Genomic DNA, 22,359 nt, shown 5'->3' with positions numbered 1-22,359 from the left:
AGAGAGCATTTTACACTTAAATCTTTATAAGAACACTTCTTAAAAGAACACCACTTCTAAGAGAAACAACATTATTGAGAATAACACCAGCACCTAATGCTTAAGAAACAATTGGGTGGTTCATAGATGCTATACAAATACTTGGACAGAATCCAGGCAACTCCTCAGAAACCTACGCACTCCGTAAGGCCAGGTTGCGTTGTAGCAGCTGTTCTTCAATGAGCAGAACAAGTCTAACTGTTGCTAAAATAATTGAGGTGGTATTACCCTGCATGCAACAAAGCCAAACTAAATGGCATTCAAAGGGGGAGTGCGAATTCAAAAAAGCACCCAAACAACGACGCCTGTGATTGTCAAAGAAGTTACAATACATAAAAAGATGTTCCAGGGTTTCACTCTCAGCGTGCTTAAGACAGAATCTACACACTTCCCACTGTACCTGGGCCTTATAAATGGACCAATTCCTGATCCTATTGCCCGTATGGATTAGGTCTAAGCGGAAACGCATGTAGGTTCTTCTTGCCGCTTTATCAGGGCAACATAATAAATATGATAGCCTAGGGGAAACAGCCTGCCTAAATGTGGCATAGGTAGAAAAAGAGGGATATCCCCCAATCAAGTCAGAATTGTGGGCCCATGAATTTTAAAAAAAATGTTTTTTGGCCTTATGCGGCGAATCTATTAGATCTTGCTGCAACATGTTCAATGAGATTAATGTGGCCTGTATTCGATTGTTAAACTCACACACCGAAATTGGATATTTCTGAGCTAACATTGCCTGAAAATCCCCATAAAGGGAATTTGGAGGTTGTACAAGCATTTTACAAAAGGTATTTACCATGCGCCACTGATATTTGTCTGCTAAGGGGTAAAGGCCCAATTCATGTAGAATAATAGGATTGGGAAGATAACCTGGCAAACCCAGGATAGTTTTCCACAACTTACCTTGGAGCAAATTTAGTAAAGGTCCCAAGTTCAAGAGACAGACATCAATTGCATAAAGCAGAATAGGTTCTACCTTCAGGATATAGTATTGTAACAAGGGGATAAGCGAAAACCTACAATATCTTCGGAAAATAATTCTCATTTGGGCCAACAAGGGAGCCAGCTTAGAATTCAACACTGTGTGTCATGCACCGACAGAGATTCCATTCGACAGGTGATAACCCAAGTAAGTTATTTCTTTTTCGTAATAGGAAGATCGTTGATCACAAAGTTAAACTTAGGTATTTTTTTTTTTGGCTGTAAAAACCATTATATGAGATTTTGCTGAGTTGATGGTCATATTGTTTAATGTGCAATACTCATGGAAGATGTTTAATTTATTTTGGAGACCAAATGGGACCCTGTCGAATAGGATGACATCGTCGGCGAAAGCCAACCATTGTAGCCGAAGTTTGCCCAAAACTACAAGAAAGGAGTTGGTGCCTAGCCATATCTGCTCGATGTCAACAAGCTAGAGATTGAATAAAACTGCGGCCAAGTTACACCCCTGTTTCACCCCTATACGCGTGGGAATGATATCTGACAGAAGCCCCTCAGAGTTAATGCGGACCCTGTAAGACGTGTTTTGATGTAATTCTGCAATTATTACTACTAATGCAGCAGGAATGTCATATGATAGCATCTTCTGCCAGAAACGGTTTCGTAAAACGTTATCAAAGGCAGCTGAGAGGTCTAATGCTGCCATATAGATGGTGGCATTAGTCTTGGAGTACGCAGCGTGGAGAAGATGGGCAAGAGTCAAGGCATTTAACTGAGTGCCCATTTCTCTCCGAAAGCCCGCTTGAGCTTTTGCAAGAATGGGAGAGGCACATAGACAGGCTTCCAACTCGCACAGAACCAGCTTTGCAAATATTTTTGCTGATGTATGGATTAAGGCGATAGGTCTGAAATTTGTCAGGTTGCTTAAGGCACCCTTTTTGTGAATGGGGATCACTGTCGCCATTAACCATGATTTAAGAATTCTGCCGGATTCATAAACCAGCTGGAAGCGTGGCAGCAAGTACCTGGCCCAAAAATTTGGATCGTCCTTGAACACGCAGGGGGGTAGCCCGTCAGGCCCAGCCACTTTTGAAAATTTCAGTTGGGCAATTGCCCATATGATATCTTTAAGATCCCACGGACAGACACGTGGGAACGGCAGCTGCATTGTCAGAGATTCCGAAAATAGGTGTATTTCGGGCACTGCATATTTTTGGTGAAAGAATTGCTCCCATTCAATACCTGTAATGGAAGCATCCATTCGCGTGTCCACTTTTCCCACCAGATTTCTTAAGATAGCCTATACGTCGCAAGTTTTTTTTTTACATAGCATCTCAACCATATTTTGGTTGGCTAAAGTGAAAGCAGCCTGTCGAAGAGATTTTAATTGCGTTTTAAATCGGGCAACAATAAAGTTCTTTTCTCTGTTATAGATGGAGAAGTGAAACGGCATCCGTTTTAACTTGTGTAGCTCGCTGTTTTTTTGCTTTTTTAGTAATGCAACTGCGTCCATATTGACGTGGAAATCCCGCAAGTTGCCTTTTTCTCGCGAGTCTTTCCCAAGATTGGCAAGGTGCCCATGAATCATAGAGAGATTTATCTCATTGATTTTTTCCATGTTACCAACAGAGAGAAAATCATCATGGGACACCAACAGGTCCCTGTTTACCAGGAACACCAGTTTCCTGCACACCGACAGGTGCCAGTTTACAGAGATAGTGTGCCTGTCGCCTTTGACCATACAAACCGGGGCCGAAACATCATAGGCCACACTCTCAATATGTAGGCGCGAAGTCAACATGTGGTGATCGCTCAAACCCACGTCCCGAATAAGGATAGGGTCGAGCAGCCCAGTACACACACTTGAGGCCAACAGATAGTCAATGAGAGATGCAGCTTGGCAACGCCTCCAAGAAGATCTGTTTGAATGATTCGCAGGTTGAATAGGATAGATACCCCTTTCCTTAAAAAATGTGCCAAGTGGTCTCCTCTACAGTAAGCTTGTTGGGCATAAGCGGAAGAGGTGGAAGTGGGCCATGCAAGATTGTCAAGGGGTAGATAAGAGTTCAAATCACCACCAATGACAATTTCGTGGTTGGGACACGTGACAGCATCATGACCCAACATACGATCCAAGTCTTCTAGAAGCAAATTCAACGCCACCACCTTTGGATTCCAATAGATTGACAGAAGAAGAAGAGTCGAAATAGAACAGTGCTCAAACGAGGCCTTAACCAATAGACATGAGTCAGAAGTATCCTTAAGGGATAACACTGCCTTCAAGCCATTATTGATTAACACAGCAATTCCCCCTGCTGGGCGGCCTAATTGTTGTCGACAGGCAGGGACCAAAAAGCAAGTATAGCCATGCAGGCAAAGTTCGCACACGGCCATTTTTTCCTGCAGAAATAAAATATCAGGTTTTTTGTTCAGGCCCAACCCGTCTATGCCATGCCCCCAGATTGCTTAAACCACAGCAATTCCACGAGGCGACAGAAAGACTGGTCAGTTATGAATCAGAAATAGGACCTTTTATGGCTGCTGCCACTTTTAACAGGGGCTCCAACCATGCTAAACCACTAAGTGCTTGGGTGATCGAGGCCAGTTAAACAGCTAGTTGGTTAGCGTGAGCTTCAAAAAGGACCACGGCGGGTTCTGCAGGGCATTCTTTTGGCGGCGCAGGTACCCAATCGAGAAAGTCCCAGGCAATCTCCATATCCAAAAACAGCCGCGGCACAAGCCCAATTAAATGAAAATCATCTGAGAACTCCAAGAGCATTTTGGATATGATCTGGGATTGCACTCTGCAGAGCACTCTATGATTATTATGGGTCGCCAGCTTAACCCAATCCAGGTCCTTGGCTGATAAATTTCTTAAAGCTGGAATCTGAAAGAAAGAATTCATCAGGAAGGACCTATTAATCCGAGCAGGGCCATTAATCTCAGGTTTACTAGACCACCCATTGATTAATTTCATGTCCTTGGGTGTTTGTGCAAAGGACAAGGCCTTGTTAACGGTCTCTGGTGCAGGGGCCTGGCACTGCTGCAGATTCCCAACTACGCCAGGCCGGATCGAATCCGACGACCGCTGGGCAGACTTGGGATGCTGGGTCAAGTCTTCTTGCGCTTCACTATCAGTGGCAACCCCTGCCGAAATTACAACATCCACCTCCTGACCCCCGGCTATCAGTTTCGGGGGCAAGTAGGAGCATGATGAACTTACAGCAGCAGATGCTGGCAAGACAACAGAATCACTCACCTGAGCACCAGGTGGAGGATCTGTGGGCCCTAGGGCAGTGACTGGGCTTGCAACCGGAGGCTCCATGGTGCCAGCTGGCTGTCGAGTAAGGACTTTTCTCGATGCGATATTTGGAAAAAACAGTGCAGCAGCGGTAGCGTTTTTGCCGTTGGTGTCTTAGGAGCAGCACCAGAGGCGATCTGCCCATTTCCGCTTTTTAAGGCTGCAATCTGCAGGTGTTTCCTGCTTTCCTCATCAAGGTCGCCCAGGTCTAAACCCAAATCGTCCTGATTCCTCAGATTGTTAACAATGGTAGGTAAGCTGGGCTCATGGGGCACCTGCCACTTCCTACCAGAGGGTGCATTGGGGGCTACTTTTCTCTGCATGGCCTTTGTCTGATTTAGGCGTTTTTGGGCTCGTAAAAAAGACTTCCTTGCCTTGCGAGAGATAAAATGCCTTCCCTCATGTTCCACAGGCCCCTCTTCAACTTCCAGCGTCACAACAGGTACCCCAATGGGGATCGCGACCTGGGCATCAATGAGCGCCGTCAACACCGAAGGACTATCCGAAGGAACAACACTCTCCTCCAGAACTTCGGGACTCTCGCTTAGAAAGGCGAGACAGTCCCGGAGAGGCGGGGTCCCACCCATCTTATACAGGAGTTGTTCCACCTGCAGTAGCCGATCATGCTATAATTTGGCTAGTTCAAAAAGGTCATTGGCCTCAGAGTCTCCATAGTCCAATGTGACTCTCTTGTCACCCTGCACTACTTGTGAATAAGATCTTTGAGGCATGAAGCCAGAATGAATTCCAAAGTCAGTTTGGGAACCTTGCAAGCAAGTCGAAATATGGGCTGGGGAGGGTCGTAAGGTGGAACTAGCATTTGCCAGCATCTTTCCGAATTGGGCCAGATAGAAGGCTTTAATTTGGTTGTCTGCTAAGATGTAGCCTTCCAATTTTGACATCTTGTCTTTCATGGATCCTAGCGAGCCATGCATCTCCCTTAACAAACAGTGGGTTAGCTCATGCCCCTTGTCCAACAAGTTGAGTATACGGGAGATGACAGGAAAATTGAAATACTCATTTTGATGGGTAATGGAAGAAGAATCTTCTGGCGTAGAAGCCGATCTAGCTTCCACTTTTGGAGCAGACAAGTCAGCATCCTCATTCCCTAGGGAAAAAGGGTCGATTCTGGTTGGAAGAAACATCCCTATTGGCAAACCCTGAAAGTTGTCGTAGTGAGGAACAGGGATCCCTTGCAAACTTTTTGCCATCGTCATTGCTGACTCATCTCTTTGCTCGACACTTTTTTTTATACTTCTTTCTGTTGGAAGATGGAAATGGACTTGTTCCCGAAAGCGGAACAAGCTCGAGGCTGGAGAAGAGGGGTCAAGAGAGAGGCGCACTCTTTTTGCTAAGTCACTGATGACAGTAGGTGCCAACATTGAGGTGTCTAAATTATAGGGGAAACCTCCTTGGGCATGAGTCGGGGAGCAGTTTGGGTCCTGTGGAAACACATCTACCTCACCCACCACCCCATCCATGTCATTAGCACCCTGAACAGTGAATGTTGGCTGAGCCAGGGGATTGGGAAGCCCAAGGGAAGGAAGAGAATTATCTAAGAGAGGGACTACAACCTTACAAACAGAAACTGCATCCTGAACCACCCTGGCAGTACTCTCCACTTGAGAGTTAGACATTTTTGCGGGGGATTTTTTAGTACTAGTTGGCGAAGGAAGGGAATTACTAAGGGTTCTGTTCCCAGCATGTTTCTTGTTGGTCTTCGCAGTGGAACCTGTTTTGCAACCACTTCTAAGAATTGGGCTCATACTGGAAAGCTAGTCGCACCCTAGGTACAAATAGTAGCACCCCACCCCTTTGTTTAAACGCAGTATCAACTGGGGGGTCAACAAAACAACACCTTCCTCAGTAATAACAGAAGATAATCAGGTTAACACCACTAGCCAATACAACAAATACGAGCAGAAGAAGTGGCATACCACACTAGACAGAGTGTCAGACTTTTCTATGCACCATATAGCAGGAGAAATAGTCCCTAATGAGTGCTGTCGGGACAACAAAGTCTCATGTGCCACCAAGCGGCAACCATGCGTGTACAGAATGCACGTAACAGTACACTTGAAGAGGTAAGCACACTATACTTCAAAATGACAATGCGTTCACCCCTAACCTACAGGGTCAAAGGTTTAAAGCCCACAGTCTCCTTTAGGCAGGGAGGAACCAAGAAGCGTAGGGGAAGTATAAAGTAACCCCTCAGTGCTACCACTCTAGGCAAACACCTTCCCTGGTGACACACAAGTGAACCATTCATGATTACTAACACAATTTTCTGGCGTACCTCAAGAAGCCCATTAGAGAGGTTCGCCCTCAGCCATACATAAAGTGCGACAAGCACAGCACCTCTGCCTCAAGGCGCCCCGTGACCCGCGAACAGCCAACAGTACTTTGCAAGTACTTCGCGGTGAGCGGCGCGGGTGCACCAGAGGCTGAGTAATAAAGAGGCTCGAAGGGGAGGGGCACTTCACCGGGGGCAGGCCCACCTCCAACAGGAACTCCTTCAAGAAAAGAAAATAAGGCTGGTTAGGGACCTGTGGCAAGACGCTCACAGTTACCGTGGGACCGCCCACGAGAACACGACTTCCAATAGCAACACAGCACCCGTTAGGCCACCCAACCCAGGAAGTATAAGAGGGCACACAGCCCGTTAGGCACCCCACGTGGTAAATACACAAGGTTGATGTTTCAAGTTTGTAGGAAAAACAGTCACCTTAGGTCAGGCACTCTGGTGCAGCCAGCAAAGACGTCCTCCAGTCGAGGGCTCGTAGTATAGAAAAACGGCCGTGCTCCAAGTGGTGAGTCCAGGCAAAATCAAAGTCCAAAATCCAGGCAATGTCCACACTGCAGGGCAAAGCGACGACGCAGCCGGCAGCCAACAGTTCTTTGCAAGTACTTCACGGTGCGTGGCGCGGGTGCGCCAGAGGCTGAGTAATAAAGAGGCTCGAAGGGGAGGGGCACTTCACCGGGGGCAGGCCTGCCTCCAACAGGAACTCCTTAGGTCAGGCACTCTGGTGCAGCCAGAAAAGACCTCCTCCGGTCGAGGGCTCGTAGTATAGAAAAACGGCCGTGCTCCAAGTGGTGAGTCCAGGCAAAATCAAAGTCCAAAATCCAGGTAATGTCCACACTGCAGGGCAAAGCGACGACGCAGCCGGCAGCCAACAGTACTTTGCAAGTACTTCGAGACAAATGCTTTTTGGTCTTTTAAGGTTGGTTAATGAAGGGGTTAACTCTTTGGTGATAGTCAGAGCTTTCTGATTGCCCTTACCAGTGGCCATGATGTCAGAAAGTGTGAGGTAAGAAGTTAAGTCACGTAAGAGGGCACCAGAAAAGCACAGGATTATTTTAGTATTTGAAAAGGTGTCCAGGAGCAGCAACAGAACACCCACAAACAGCCAAATTGAAGATGGAATAGTCTTTATCTTTCAAACTGATCACATACCAGATGTGAGATTTCCTTGAGGAGGCTTACACACAAAGAAGGCTTCGGGCAGCATGAGAATCTCTAAATTATCAGGAAGTACATAGAAAATATCCACACAAAAAAAAGCCAAAAGGAAGATAAATGAGATGAAAATGTGTCGAATAGTCAGCAGAAACTGGTGCAGAGTTCTTGTAGATGTATATGTACAGCAAATGCTCAGGGCAGTATTCATATAGAAGAAGAAAACAAAAGAAGACAATGCTAAAAATAGGCAAATTTAAGGTAGTTTTGCATTGTAATACCAGAAAGCAGCCAAAAAATATATGTAATTGTCATATTTTGACATGCAATAGCGTATCTAGCTGAGAGGAGCTGCCGAAGCCAAAGCCGGCCCCTCATGTCACGCAGGATGCCGGATATTGCCACAGAGAGGGTGGCTGCAAGTGGAAGCAACAATCACGCTGCACTCTGCCGAAACTACTCACAAAAGGTGAACAGCGGGGCAGCTGATAATGGAGCCGCAGTTGCACCCCACTAGCGTTGATCCGGAGGAGAGGAGCTGGAGCACAAAGAAGGCAGTGAGTGTGTAAAAAGCTGTTGGTTAGGCATTGGTGGGTCGGAGAAACGCGCTCAGGCCGCCATTCTCCTTGATACCAAGCCACACACCCCTACTTTCCTTATTAAAAATATGATTTAATAAAAAAAGTGGAAGTAAGACACAGACAGAATGTGATGAAATTGTGACTTATGTGTTTTGGCTTAGTGGCTGGTTATGGCGAAGACGTCTACAAGTGAAGAAGATGATACTGAAAGGAGAAAGCGTTGCCAGGTCCAGAAACAGAATGATGAGCTCCATCTCTTCTGGCCAAATATTCTCAAGACAAGAGCAGGTCACAGATGTGGCACAATGTTTTCTCCTCATCCAAGCATTCACAAAGACTTATGTTGAATACCTATTGAGATGGTAAGGGAAGGTCTCGCTTAAAAGCAAACAGTTTTGGAGGCCAAATAAGTATTCCATGACCCAGAGAGATTTCTGGTGCAGGGGTGTCTCATGAGACCTCCCTGGCACTAATCTGAGGCCACTAACTCACAGTTCTTGATGGACTTTCAGGTGTAATGTTTCCAACACATTTTGGGATGATTGACAAAGTCCTGCACAGTATCTGTCCAATATTTAACAAACTGGTAATCTCTGTATTTCCAGCGTAGCATCTAAGGCACTTACACTCGGGTTTCATACTTGGTGGCCTGGATTTGTAAATAATCACATGCTTGTCATTTTAGGGTCCGGGGTACTACAATTATCAAACTATTCTTCTGGGTTTTTTTTTTTTCAAAGGGCGTTTTCCAGCTTTGAAGATCAGTCAAATATTGTAATAGTGTTCAGGGAGAAATTGGCAACGCCATGCTGGAAGTTTTTATTATGCCTTAAAAGTGGACTCTTCCAGACAAAGATTTTTTCGGGCAAACAGTTGTTCATAGTTAATGAGAAAAGTAGACTCAGGATTAGTTCTATGCTATGGAAACCAAGCCAGGGATTCACCAAAACGTTTCAAGCTAATTTTGTGCACGCATTATTGGCTAAAATAGTCACATCAAAAATAACCTTTCACAAACCATTGCTTTGATCACTAGGTTTGCCCGTGAGGATTGCGCTGTGACATTAACTATCGGAACTCACCTAGAACAAAATAGTCTCTCTTTCCAGGGATCTCGAAGCCCTTCTGAGGTTGCGGTGCTCTCCGGTCAGTGGCAGCTTCTATTATTCAATAAGTGGAATCCACTCTCCTGAGCTTTGGTGAGCACCAGTGACAGCATCTACCGGTTATGCAAAGTGCGTAGTGCTAGATCTGTCATTCCAGAAGAACCACAATACAATAAGCACACACACACACACACGTTTGTTTCTGTTCATTTTCATTTCATATGATACCATGCCTTGATTTTTACCATAAGTTTCGAAAAGCTGCGATTAGAACCATGAGTGTGACTATGAATCAAAACATTCGTGCCAGTTTTGACATGTGTATCTTCTTTCAACGTAATATTACATTAAAACGATGTTTAAGCTGATCTAAGCAAGAGCGTGTTGGCCGCAAACAAAAGCTTTATTCACTGGTCCACAGGGACTGCCCACTGGGATTTTATTCTGCCAGGGTCTAACACAGCTCACGTGACCTACTCTACAATTGACACCAACTGGAAGTGGGCTCGTGGCTGTTCTATAAAGGACCAGAAATACAGCCTGAGGGGGGCAATCCACCAAAAAGGGAAAGGCAAAGTGTTCAGCGGGCGGCAGATTGAATCTGACAGTTATCCTGTACACAATTAAAGCCAGAGAAAAAGGATGCATCGAACCCATTGGCAATAGCACTACTCACCAGTAACAACGTCATTGAATGATTGAACTAGTTTACTAATGTTGAGGTAAAATGGAAAATCTTTTAGTAGTAAATGTTAAATGATAAGGGCCACTACATGGATGCATCGCAGGAAATACAGACATATGGAAGTAGCAAGATATAATACATAATCATAACAATTAATCAGCAGAAGAAAAACACTCATAAGATCAATGAGTTATAAGGGAAATACATTATTCATGAGATAAGCACGGATCAAAGAACCTCTTGGGAGCATGATAAGTGGAATAAGAAAATTCATTCTCATAAAAAAAGAAAATTGCATATGAATATAGGAGAATAATCATTTTCATGGCAGATCTGCTAAGCAGCTGATGGGATATATGTGCAACTTTATTGAAAAAGGACCAAAATATTGTTGCTATTGAAAAGAATGATAGAACGAAATCGAGAAGACCAGGGTATGGCTTATTCTATTTGTTATATTTGGACCGTCCTGGCAGGGTAACAGATGCATTCTCATATTCAAGCATTGACAAAGCCAAAAGGTTTAACTTCATTTAGTGCTACATGCAGCCTTGTACTGCCAGCTACAGTCAACATATGCCAGGTGAAAACGTAAATGCCTAGCTACTGCCTCCATACGTTGGGTGCGCACATATATGACTACCTACAAGCAGCATTTGCCAAAGTCCAACTCAGTAAGGACAGATACAGCTCATACATTGAACAGAGTCTCATGCACGGGTACTCTTTCCACATACCAGACAATCGGCCTCATTAAGATACTGGCGGTAGTCTTGCCGGTAAAACCGGCACAGCTGCCGCCGGTATCATTTTTCTTCTGGCGCCCGCGAATGGGCAATTACCGGACCCGGTAATTGCCCATCCGCAGGCTCCCTAAAAAATGCTCCCCATTCCCATTGAGCCCCATAGGTCTCAATGGGAATGGGGAGGTCGGATGCAACGGCACCATTCAGAATGGTGCCGGTGCATCCGACATGCTCTGCTCGCAGGTGCCGGTGTGCACGCCAGGTCAAACCTGCAGGGCGTGAAGGTACCGGCGAGCAGAACTTGTAGTTTGCCGGTTCCGTAACAACGGTACCAGTAGCTTACTGGTACCATTGTTACCCGACCGGCAAACTTATAATGAGGCCCAATGTGCTACTTCAAACAGTGCACACACGCCATCTCAAGGTGTGTTCTCCAAAGTCCAGTGGTAAAACCAATGTGGACGAATGTCAATGGACTCCGTCTGCCTCACTTATTATGTATTTCCAGGTAGGACTACATGCCCCAGAATTCAATCTGCCTCAGTAATTACAGATTGCAGAGTAATAATTAGATGACCACAAAAGTAAAGTGCCTCACACAGTGCAGAACTCCAGCAGCACTACATTGCCGGAATTTATTTCTCTCACTCAGAGCAAAATCCCTTGTAATGCAAGTTGTCATGTCCTGGAATGCATTCTTAATCACTCTCAAATGTGTTCTCATTAACTCATTGTCCCTCAATACTCTATTTTGAGGTTACTTATTCGCATGCACTTAACTCAGAGTCAGTCCGGTAACTCTCCAGTTCCTGCCTCTAGCATCCTCTATATACTCTATGTATTGATGACATGGGGAGTGAGTAGTAGTGGTGTTCGTAGCAGGGCTGGAAGTCATATATCCTGACTGTATTGACTATATTCTAGAAAACAATACACTGGGCCTCATCATAATAGCGCTGGCATTATCTGCCCTACCGCCAAAACCACCGGTGCTATTAGCACCGGATCACGGGTTTGGCGGATTTGGAAATCCCCATTCCCCATTGAGCCCATTCGAGAATGCCCATTCCCCATTGGGCTCAATGGGGACATTTCACGCTCATACTGCCGGTGGATTTCCCTCCGGCAGTATGAGCGCACATTTTCGGCAGATTTCCCCCCAGCTCAGCCCCCCGCCGTATTTAAGGGTTACTGCCAAACTCGTGATGAGGCCCTCTGAACCGACAATGAAACATCATAGCGCACTGAACTACTTAAGATAAATGCTAAAATGCTATCAGCATATTATCGACCAGCTTTAAATGTCCTTGAACTGCCACTGTATGTCCAGGAACACTGACATATGGGGATGGATTATCAAAGATTGCCACTTGTGCAAAAAAGCGCAGGGAAGGAATTTAGCATCGATTTTGCTGGTTTGCTAATCAGTGGTTCAAGTGTATGAAAAGAAGCAGTGGAACTATGTTCTTTGCTGGCCTGCCCCCGCTTCCCACAGACGCCATCGCCACACCCCCTCATATGTGCAATCCAAACCCCCAAAGACACCAGCTATTTAAGGCAATGTTGTGCAAGTTTCAACTTTTCCCACACTTTTATTTAAAAACGAAATCATTCTGGAATGTTTTCGCATTGGAACAGTAAAACCTAAAAAATAAAAGTATAGGGGCACCACTCCCACCCCTTCCGACCACTGTTGCTAATAGAGAGTGGCATAGAAAGGTGTAGCCCCAATCAGTATTATCTAAAATGTGTTTCCCTGGGGACAACTGGAGCAGGATGTTTTATTTACTGTTAAGTGTGCTGCTTGACATGAAAAGATATGTAATCGACACCTTTTGTTGCATGTCTTCCCGCAAACCTAACACAAAAACATATTTTCAAAAAGGTATCAAGCGACCCTCTCCAGAAAGAACATGACATGATAACCTGTTCGTTTTTTTCCCATTTTGAGAGTTTGCAGCCATTGCATTTTGCTCACTGTACCTTTCACAGATGAGAAATATCCAAATGCATATCAGTCTTTGTCCCGCCCACATGGGAAGTCCAGCGCCAAAATGCTATGAGAAGCACAGCTCCACCTCACTGATGAGGCCCAACAAGGCTGAAACACGTGTATGGGGTTGCTGTTGATACTCTTGTTCAGAAGGGAATTGCCATAGCAGTTCAGTGCTGGACTGCCCATGTGGGCAGGACAAAGACTGATATGGAAATGGGTATTTCCCATCTGTGAAAGGTGCAGTGAGCTAAAGTGTGGCTGTGGACTCTCGAGTGGGCAGTCAATGGACCGTGTTCGATCTCGCAGAGCGGTGCCCATGAAATATTTTTTGATTATTTAAGGGACTTAGGTTTAGTCACCCTAAGTTACCTAGGGTCATCCAGACGTGGACACCTTGCTCAATGTGCTCAGAGAGGCACAGCTTCACCTCAGTGATGAGGCCCAACAAGGCTGAAACACATGTATGGGGTTGCTGGTGGTACTCTTGTTCAGAAGAGTATTGCCATAGCATTTTGGTGCTGGACTGCCCATGGGGGCAGGACAAAGACTGATATGCAAATGGGTATTTCCCATCTGTGAAAGGTGCAGTGAGCTAAAGTGTGGCTGTGGACTCTCGAGTGGGCAGTCAATGGACCTCTCGCAGAGCGGTGCCCATGAAATATTTTTTGATTATTTAAGGGACTTAGGTTTAGTCACCCTAAGTTACCTAGGGTCATCCAGACATGGACACCTTGCTCACTGTGCTCAGAGAGGCACAGCTTCACCTCAGTGATGAGGCCCAACAAGGCTGAAACACATGTATGGGGTTGCTGGTGGTACTCTTGTTCAGAAGAGTATTGCCATAGCATTTTGGTGCTGGACTGCCCATGAGGGCAGGACAAAGACTGATATGCAAATGGGTATTTCCCATCTGTGAAAGGCGCAGTGAGCTAAAGTGTGGCTGTGGACCCTCTAGTAGGTACCTTCCCAAAGAACAGGTCAATGGGCCGTGCTCGTTCTCGCAGAGAGGCGCCTATGGACTATTTTTTGATTATCTAAGGGATTTAGGTTTAGTCACCCTACGTTTCCTAGGGTCATCCAGACATGTATGGGGTTGCTGTTGGTACTCTTGTCCAGAAGGGAATTGCCATGGCATTTCAGTGCTGGACAGCCCATGTGGGAGGGACAAAGACTGATACGCAAATGGGTATTTCCCATCTATGAAAGGTGCAGTGAGCTAAAGTGTGGCTGCAGACTCTCGAGAGGGTACCTTCCCAAAGAACCGGTTAAAGGCCTGTGTTCGTTCTCGCAAAGGGGCGCCTAGTGACTATTTTTTGATTATTTAACCCATGTTGGTTGCAGGGTAAACTCAAAAATAAAGCTATGACTGAGTTTAGGCAAAGTGCATGGCGCTACTTATGATCATGGCTGCCACGCCCCAATTAATATTGCACATGTGTCAGCTTCAGTGATTCAGCTCTGCTGTGGAGTTGTTCTGGGCTGCTGAGTGAGACTGCCAAATGGCAGGAGAGGAACCTGGAGGAAAGGGCCTCTTCTTTAATCCCTTTGTGAGGGCAGGTAACACCCTCCACCAGGGAAAGACCTGCAGCAGGCAGCTGTCCTATTCCCAGGCATCAAAGGATCATACCCATAATGCATCTCTAAAGCTGTTGACATTGTTGAACACTTCATCCTGCTGTCCCACATGGCCTTAGCTGGACTCTCTGGTCATGTCCTGGCCCGATTTACCTCCTTCCTGACTGACATGGGTCAATTGCTTTCTCTCTCTCCTTTTCTATCTTTCTTGTGGTGTCCTCCAAGGGTCTGACATGTCTCCAATGCTTTTTAACATCTCTGTTCAGACTCTGGTTGTTCTCATCTACTGTCATGGCTTCCGGTGCTATTCCTACACCCAGATCGTTGTCCTCTTAGATCTTGATCATACAAAGGTGTTGTGTGCTTTTGTGAGTGCCTGGTTACCATGAAGGGCTGGATGAAGAACAACTGGGTTAAGCTCAACGGGGACAAGCCGGAAGTTCTGGTGGCGGGTTGTTCCCCGGATTCTGTGCTTTGGACTCCTTCCTTATGTCATTGTCTCTGGGTGACTTCCCCATTTCGATGTCACGGTTAACAATCTTGGCGCATGTCTTACTTCTTCACTTTCAATGGCTCACCAGGTTAGAGTGGTATATAAGTTGCATCACTTCCTTCTGAAAGTGCTTTGCAAGGTCATACCTTTCCTGCCTGCCTTTTTACGGCCCTTGGTGGTTGCCTTGCTAGTTACGAGTTGCATAGACTATTATAATGCTCTGTTTTGGTTTAGCCTGTTGGTCTTATACATCGGCTGCAGCTCTTGCAGAAGCCTGCAGCTCGGGTAACCACTTCTTCCCCTTATGGCTCCCACATTATTTCCCACATTAGTCCAGTGTTTCACACTCTTCACTGGCACTCGTTGACTAAAAGGATTCAATTTAAATCCCTTTTGTTTAGTCCACCAGGCGTATTATCACCGGGGGAGGACTTTTTTCAAGACAAGTTCCTGTCCTACATCCCGGTACATACTGTGCGCTCTGGTAATGCTGGGTTAGTGGTCATTCCCAAATGTTGCCTATCTAGCGTTGGTGGTCGTGCCTTCTCAGTTTCTGCTGGTAAACTCTGGAATGACCTTCCCACTGCATTAGGGGCATTGACAAAGATCTGCAGTTCTGGCACTCTTTGAAAGCTCTGTTATTCTAGGCTACAGTGTTGTTCAGTTGATGTCTGAGTTGTAGCACCAAGAGGCCCTCTGGTGAATGTGCACTGTAGAAATTATTTTAATATATCATAGCATAAGGTCTTTGTTCTTAGCGAGGAGGACAAGGTTAGCATGGGCAACACTGCTTTGCTCAATGGAAGGAGACGTCTACCATCTTGCATTTCTCTGCTTAGCTTTTCTTTCCTGTTCCCTCCACTTCCTTTGGAGCATAGCACCTTGATTCTGACATCAGAGTGGCAATGTCCACTCCATTAAATAGCAGGGATTGAACCACGAAGGCAAGCTAGCTTTAGGCCAATTCCCACTCCCAGGGCACATCAGTAGTGACCTTTGCTGTGGACCAACACATACCACTCAGTAAAGGAATCTCCCAGAGCTGTGACAGCAAACCTTGAATGGGACTATCTTGTCCTCAAACAACCCTGAATCAGCCTCACAGCAGTCAGAGGTCCTGACCAGCCAAAGCGCCCCTTTCTAATGCACCAAACTGGTCACCCTGTGCTCACCATGCTTTACATGGGAGGGAAGGCACTGATGCTGGATGTTTTGCTTCTCCACCAATTCGAACTTGCTTGCACTTCGAACCAGCTCAATGCTGCATCATGCCCAAGCTAAGCCTGTCACTTGCTAGTCCCAAATCGACTGCTCAAAGCACGGATCCAATCTAAATCACTGGTGAGTCACATACCAACTCTGACCAGAGCCTACAGCCATGGCTCGTCCCAGTAAGCCCTTAAATGGCCACCTCATCGACCTGCACCTCGAGGGCCCTAAGGTCACAACTTGGAAGACCATCACCCATTGACTAGAGCTGCTGGAGCATCACTCATCAACCCCTCACAGTGTCTAAAGCCTGACTCGGCCTGACTCGGCCTGACCCAACTGCAAAGTGATCCTGGGACTGCCCTGACTTGCATCCTTGAGAGCCCCCCCCTCTATCACATGGAGCAGCTGCATTTACACCTAATCGATGCCTGCTTGCTGCTTGGGCCCAACGATCCAACGTGCTTGAACTGAGCTTAAGCCACTTGCATCAATGCTCAATACTGGGTCTGACTCTGTCAGGCCACCATGACCTGAAGTTGACTCTGAACTGCTCTCTCGGTTCACTTGGGTCCTAGAGACTGCTTAGGTCATGATCACACCTGTTGTCACCAATGACATATCTTTTTGTGGCTAATAACTTACCTACCCCCCGGGAACTATGCTCAGCGTGCTACTTTTCTCAGTCTATCAAATCTTCTCTGATCTTTTGTCAGGGTGGGGTTTAGTACAGTATTTTCTATTTCTTCTTTTGCAGATGGTGTGTTTAATTAAAGTATATATATTTTTTATAGAACCTTGTATGGACAGTCCCTTTATTTTGGACTGTGATAATGTGTTGTTTGGGTCACTACTGGTTCCTCTTCAAATCCCTCTTAAGAATATAGCCTCCCTTTGGCGAACATTACGAGAAAAGGTAAAGGAGGTGTATCTCCTAACTATTCCATTCATGATTGTGTTGGGTGTTGGTTCATAGAAGTGTAAAGGCTGAGTGGGCCACTTTACCCCTACTCATCCTTGTACTTCTGCATAGCAGAATCCAATCCATCACAGACAGATTGCGCGAGGCACACAATCATGCAATATTTGTGAAAGAAAGTAGCAGAGATCCATGAAGCTCGAGATTCCATTCACTGCCCACCTCTGTGAAAGAACAACACACATACATTGAGTGGCACTAGTTTGGAGGAGGATGATAAGCAGGAGGAAAAAGATCACGCTTGGTGCATTTCATATGGGGAAAGCTCTGGCATGGTGTTTGTGGGAGAGATTAACAGCTAATCATGGAGGCAGGAGATGTTAATCAATGTCTATCTCTTGAAATGAGTGAATGGCACGTGCCGTTGGGTGACACTTATGCAGAGGATGAGGAGCAGGAGGAAACGAGACTACCTTGGTGCATGTTGTATGAGACACATGCTTACATGATATGTGTGAAAAAAAGAGCAGAGATTCAGGGAGGCAGGAGATGTCATCTCTTAAAGTGAATAAATAACAAACGTGCCATTGGGTGACATTTTAATAGATGATGAGGAGCAGAAAATCCTTGAGAAAAGCTTGCGTGAGCACACCATTGAATGATATGACAGAAAAAAGCAGAGATTCAGGGCGCAAATGACACAATTGGATGACACATCAGGAGCATGAAAATACGTCAATGGCATGGGTAGACATGCTGATTAAGGTTTTTTCACATCACAACTTGTATGTACGGGGGATGCCAAAATTGCATGTGGCCAATTGAAAGTATCACCACTTTCACATTCCACATTCCCATCAGAAGTCATTTTGGAGTGCATCAGGTTAGTAAATGTGCAGCTATCGCACCCCACTGAACATCCACCATAACTGATGGAGGAGGTTGCCCTTTCAGTTCCATCCACTACCTCACATTCAGAAGGGAGAGAAGTGCAGTTCTCATCAAATAAGAATGAGGGAGCAGCAGCACACAGTGTAAATGAACAGTTAGAGGAGATTAATAGAGGTCTCTGTGCTCTGCCCCAGCTACTGATAAATCAGGCAGTATTGGTGATGATGTTGATGACATGGATGCTGCTAAAAGATTGTTACACTGGTGTCCAGGCAGGCAAGTTCATTGTACTTGGAAAGCAGAAGGAGGAGACGAATTCCACTACAAATACAAACAACGTAGCACTAGAATCTTGTCCCCACCTGCATATGGGCTCTTCAAGAAACAACGCCTTCCTGTCACAAATCCAAAAATACAGCATATCATCACATAGCTGCTGGAATACCATCAACATTGCCACCACTATTGCACCCATTTGTACACAGCCTTCATTTTGTGAGTCCACAACAATAGTCAAATCGTTGGCAGTTATTCACGTTGAATAAACAGCAACCAAACCTAGCACTTTGGCTACACTGCTGCTGGAAAATAATGTGCTCAGTTAAGACAGGAAACAACTTTGGTATTGCATTTTTGCGAGTCCATCTTGCACAGACATAAGAAGACATGAGAAGAAGTAAAACGATCTAAAGGGCATATCTCAACATTCAATCAGCCAGTCAGCAAACAACCCCCATTCCCCACAATTACCCCTGAGAATAATACTGCTGTGTCATTACTTGTGACACCAATCCATACACATTTTTCCATGGCATTGAGTAGCTGTGATCTTCCATATTGTCAGCCCAGTGTTGTGGAAGGATTTTAGTTTGGGCATACATATTACATGTCACATGAAAGACAGTTCTACTCAATGATAATCTGGTTTAAATGTTCACAGCACACCTCTTGCCCTAGTCTTTTGTTGAAAACCCTGAATTACAAGCATGTTTAATTCAAAGCTGAGCATCACTGGGAAACTCCCACCTGCCAGCAACACCGCAAGGTGCTTCTACATTTGTACAATGTGGTTACAGCCATGGTGGGGTGTTTACTACAGCAATCTTAGTTTCAAAATATTCCACTTCCCCATTGACTTGTGGTTCAGTGGTCAGTGGATTGGCTCCTTGACTAACAAAGAACGCAGGGTGTTCATTGCTTCCTCTACTACTGGGATCAATGGTGTTAGGGGAACTCATTTGCACTTCCGTCTCCTGGTGCCATTGGAGAATATGATTATGTGTTGCCATTGTCACCAGGGCATGGCTTCCTTCTATGTCACTGATTCAACCTATTGCCAAAGCTCTTCATCTTGCAAATTAATACACTTTACTCACTCATTAGAGTCTTCCCCAATGCCAGGTCAAAGTGCTAGGACACCCATGACCTTGAAGTGTCTGTGAAGTCGTGGGAGGTATTTGCTCTGTGGTGACGCAATGCCAGGGACTATTGAGCCTGCCTTGCCCGCTCTCTAATTGCAGGTGAAGGGTGATGATCTTCCACCTGCTGCATGTCCTCCTCCTCCTCCTCCTCGTCTCCTTCCACTACTTCAGGTAGGCACCTAGAATGCTGGGGCACCACCAAAGGATTGTCCACTCCCTGATGCCAGATACTGGGATGACGCTCGTTTAGGACCTTCCACTCATTTGCATACTTATCCTGCAGAGGAGGAAGTGGAAAGACCACTTCCTCCTCTGCAGGGGCCCGATCCAGACATGAAACATCTCCAAAATCTCGTCCATGTTGCTTGCAGGAACTGCCCACTCCTGCCACTTCAGGAACATGCCTATGTCCTCTCCTGCACTTTCACTTAAGTCATGCTCTCTTGCTCTCCTGCCCAATGTTCTTTTAGTAGATTTGCGACAAATCAAATTCCGGGGTATCAGTGGTCCAAGGGTGGATATTGGTTTCTAAAGCATCAATCAGACCCACATACACCAGAATGAATCATAATAGATTGGAATAAACAAACATACGATTAAAATTATAAACCTCCTTGTCCAATGTTGGTAATGTGGACACAAGAGCAGCCTTATCTCCTCTAAAGGTCGTCTATCGTTGGTTAGTTGCAACACAGCAAACATTCAAGTATTACCCAATGATAAAGGATTGTCCAGTCAAGGTTGTATACAAATATCTACTTTATTATTATCACAACAGACAGTCTAACAACACTAGGAAATACAACCCACCCTGTGAAAGAATGCTGAGGACAGACAGTTTCAAAGAAGGAGGGTAGTCAGTATGGTTAATAACCACCACAGTTTGTTAAGGTTTCTTGGCCTTCGCACAAAGGTGGCAAAGGGTCTTAAAATGTCTCTAGGTGCCTTCTGGGAAGGGCCAGAGTGACAGAACCACAATTTACCTTTTGCTGTTGGTGTCTTTGGTGCTCAACAGGGTTGAGACGGCTTTGTGGAGCTTGGCAGGCTTCTGTGACAGAGTTCAAGACAGGAGTAAACTGCGGGTATCAGGTTGCAAGACGGTTGAGCGAGGGAATTTAGACGAATAGCTACAGGCTGGCCTAAACAGCAGCTCAGGGTCAGGAATTGTCTCAGTGCTGGTCGGTGGCTCTGAAGCACTGGTCAAGATATCTTGCATGTCTTTAAGTGACTGCAGCTTGACAACGGGCAACGTTACAATTGGTTGCAAATTGAGGAACTCGACAGTCTCAAAAATGTCTTTTAAAGCAGACGATGGAAGATGGTCTTTGAGGGACTTCTCCTAGGTTCTTCAATGGGCTTGTGACGTCCTTTAAGGTGGACGGCCCACAGATGTGGATTGTGTTGCAGGCATCTATCTTGTCTTTGATTTTAGTTAAAGAGACCTTCTGGCACTCCCTACCAAGGAAGCTTGCTGCAACTCTTGACCCTCATCCCCGAGGAGGTGATAGGGACTTGAATCTGCGGAAATTGGAGCAGAAATGTATCTACAAGCAAGATACGGTGAAGGGTGGTCTAAATCCTTATATCGAATGGAACCTGTTCCTACACAAATAGTTCCCTGATATATATTGCCTCAGCAGTATTTGTTTCCTATGCCATAATTACACATGGCCTCTTCTCACACAATTGGCCTTGTCCAAGAGAAGCTTATGTAAGCACAACTGTAACACACGGTTTCCACTTCTATCCACCAATTTGGTCCACCTACACGTAATAAGTAAAGTCTTCCATCTCATTTAGCTCAAAGAGATCACCGAGTGGATCTCAGTCTCTGAAGCCCCCCTAAATGGCTCGGCTACCCTATGAATATCTCTTATCAAGTCTGTTGTCACAGACAAGTATTAGACATATGCCACACCCCTCTCTTTTTTCATACATGCGGCCTCATCAGCGTTTTCAAGCCTTGTTAATTATCACAGCGCCACCGCATACATGGCTCGCATTAGACACTCCAAAATGGCCAATATGAAGCACGAGCAAGACATCGAGCTAGCTTTGCTAAAGTATCATACTCTGCCTATGGACCTGTGTACACTTGGCAAAGTGTCTATAAACCTTCCACATTGTACCGTTTTTTCGGTCACTGTACCTTTAAATCAATAAAAGGGTCATTAGAGACACTAGACTCCTTTTCTTCCCCTTACTAGATCCGTACTGTTTTTGGTCAATGCCATTATGCCAATGGATGCAGGCATCCTTCTGACACTTAAAGATGGCCATTTTCCTTTACATCTTGCTCACGTCTACACGTGAGTATTTAACCATGTGACAAACATCACATGACCTATTGGACGAACTCGGTAATGGTGATGTCGCTGCTGTAGAAGAACCGAGGGCTCTAACCCACAAGTAAGTTCTCCCTCACCCACGAATAGATTAGATTCTTCCACGGCAACAAAAACTAGCATTCCTTATTTAATAGCCTTTACATCCTCTCGTGTCTTTCAGAACGGCATTACTGCACGCGTTAGATTTGGCACGCATATGACCTATTGGACGAACTCGCTAATGGCGATGCCACCGCAGTAGAGTTACCGAGGGCTTCAACCCAAAAGTAAGTTCTCCCTTACCCACGAATAGATTAGATTCTTCAACGGCCACCAATACTAGCATTTTCTATGTAATAGCTTTTGCATCCATTCGTGTCTTTTCAGAACGGCAGGACTGCACGCCTTATATTTGGTACGCATAATAGCAGCATCACCGGAACGCTTATTCTGAACCTCTCTGCGCTGTTGACATTTATATCCACGCGATGATCTATCCAAGGTATGAAGCATCATATATATGCATTCATGCAAGATGGAACAGAATAACATACATACTTCTGATCACGCACTAATGTGCGGTTGTCTGCACTTCTTGTGTCTTTCATACGGCCAGGAATGGCTACCATCGGCATCTTCGGTCCTCGAGACGCCTACGAAATATTGAC

The sequence above is a fragment of the Ambystoma mexicanum genome, chromosome 1q, assembly GCF_040938575.1.
Source record: "Ambystoma mexicanum isolate Mex_15411 chromosome 1q, UKY_AmexF1_1, whole genome shotgun sequence".
In the NCBI taxonomy this organism is placed as follows: domain Eukaryota; kingdom Metazoa; phylum Chordata; class Amphibia; order Caudata; family Ambystomatidae; genus Ambystoma; species Ambystoma mexicanum.
Note: the sequence above shows the minus strand (reverse complement) of the source record.